We start from the raw sequence: 2387 nt of genomic DNA, 5'->3' as shown, positions 1-2387 counted from the left end.
CCATAAAAATCTATTTTTTGCTGCATGTCCAGTAACCAAATGTTCTCATCTTTTTACACTTGTACATGTACAGTAACTTTACTTTCTTTAAAAGGTTTTCATTTATCTTATTTCTGCCTATGTCAGCCCTGGCAAATATGAGTCAAATAAAACATTAGTATCTGTAAACAAACATTTTGTTGGGTGTGTCCTCACCATCCACATGCTTGTTTTGGGGAAGAATTACTTGTTTCAAAATGTCTGTGAAACAGGCATTTGTTTTTCAAGCATCCTGATGGCTCAAATATTTCTGTCCACATTTTCATAGGTAACCTTCTCTCCAACACTAAGCTTTCTTAAGAGTTCCCCTGTTGGCCAGATTTTATTCCCCCCTGAGGCTTCAGGATTTGCCTGGTTGGAATGCTTATAAAAACATTTGTGGATAGCCCAAACATTTTTTAAATAACATTTGCTTGGAAAATTCTTACTAGTAATTTGGACACATTATTTAAACATATTTCAAAATATTTATGTGTCCCTGCACTCTTTGGTGGAGCCTGTAGTGGGAGGCTGAATCGATGGGTCTGTAGTTCAGTCCCCGTGTTTGTTTGCTTTGGTCATTCATCGTGCTTGACTGATGAGCCGCCTTAGAATTTGCACACCGCTGACTCGATTAGCTCAAATGGTAAGGTGGCTGCACCAACAGAGGGCTTTGAAGTCTTCTTTTCAGAGAAGTGAGTTTAATAAACAAGTGAGGTTAATTTGACCATAATCTTGTCAGGTGATGCTTTTCTGGTTGCTCCCTCTCCTTCTTAACTGTAATTCATAAAGTATTGAATTTGTGTCTGTTATTTTGTGCTACCATGTAGTAACGGAAGTAGCTTTAGTGTGACCTGTGGTTCTTTCTATGGTGTTTACATTAATTTTGAAAGATTTAAATTTTCCATCACTATGTCTAAGGAAAGAAGGAAAATGGATAACTTACCTGTATGTTTATGAAGAATATTAACAAAACACTTGGGAAATTTTGTGTGTTTCTTGCTTTCTTCCTTCCTTCTCTTTTTCTTTCTTTTAGTTTTTTTTTTTTTTTTTTTTTTTTTTTTTTTTGTTTTGTTTTGTTTTGCTTGGCTTTTTTGAGACAGGGTTTCTCTCTGTAGCCCTGGATGTCCTGGACTCACTTTGTATTCCAGGCTGGCTCCAAACTCACAGTGATCTGCCTGCCTCTACCTCTCTGAGTGCTGGCATTAACAAGGCCTTTGTTGTTGTTGTTGTTGTTTTTAAATGTTTCCAAAATAAAGACAGAAACTTAAGTCTGTAATTATATCTGGGCATCAATTTTAACTTAGCTCATCTACAAAGGAATGAAAAGAATTATTAACTTTAACTCCAGCTCCTCGAAGTGACAATATCACATGACTTCAAGGCATGAGTAAGTATATTTTATTATGACAAAACAGCAGCCATATTAGGTTTTAATTCATGAAAGGCTCTTTTCTGAGTTTTCTTATCATAGGTTGCTAAGTCTGTTGCTTTGTAACCATCTTTTCTTTTTTCTGAAACTCTCTTTGTGTGTGTGTGTGTGTGTGTGTGTGTGTGTGTGTGTGTGTGTGTATTTGAGCATGTGTGCTCAGTGTGGCCTGTTTTATGTAATGTATAAATGTCTATTGCATATATAATTACATATATGATATATAAATATATATGTAGATAGGTAGGTAGAGAGATAGATGATAGATAGATAAATCTGTCTCATGTGGATTAGAGGGATGACTCAATAGATAAAGCACCTGATTTGCAAACATGAAGGCCTGAGTTTAGGTTCCCAGAGCCCATCAGATAAAACTGGTTGCTACAGTCGAATTTACATATAGATTTAAGTGCACCTGTGGTAAGATTGAAGCCAGACACAGGAGAATTCCTGGAAGCTAAGGACCAGATTGCTCTGAATGAACAATGGTGAACACTAAAGACATTACTTCAAACATGGTGGAAGGCGAGGCCTGAGCCTTGAGGGTAGCCTCAGATCCCCTTTCTCACATTATGACACATGTGCACCTGCATATACATACACATACTACTTTAAGCATATACACATTTTTACTCAACAATTTTGCTTTAGGAATTTGTCTCAAGAAATAACCAGAAAAATACACCACTGGCTATTTCAAATTTTCTGTTTGTATTATAAAACTGTTAGTCAATGTCCATCAGTGCAGCACTGAATAGGCGAATTATATAATATCAAATATAGTGTTTTAAAGCTCCATTTGTTGTAGAAAATATAAAAATATTTAATAATGCTTATTATAAAATTATCTTATAATTATTATGACAGTATTATCTAACCCACTATTATAATCAATAAAGACTATCTACTCTTCAAACCCATCAGAGACTTGAGGAGGAAT

Source organism: Acomys russatus, chromosome 8, assembly GCF_903995435.1.
Source record: "Acomys russatus chromosome 8, mAcoRus1.1, whole genome shotgun sequence".
Classification (NCBI taxonomy): Eukaryota; Metazoa; Chordata; class Mammalia; order Rodentia; family Muridae; genus Acomys; species Acomys russatus.
This window is presented reverse-complemented; position numbering follows the sequence as displayed.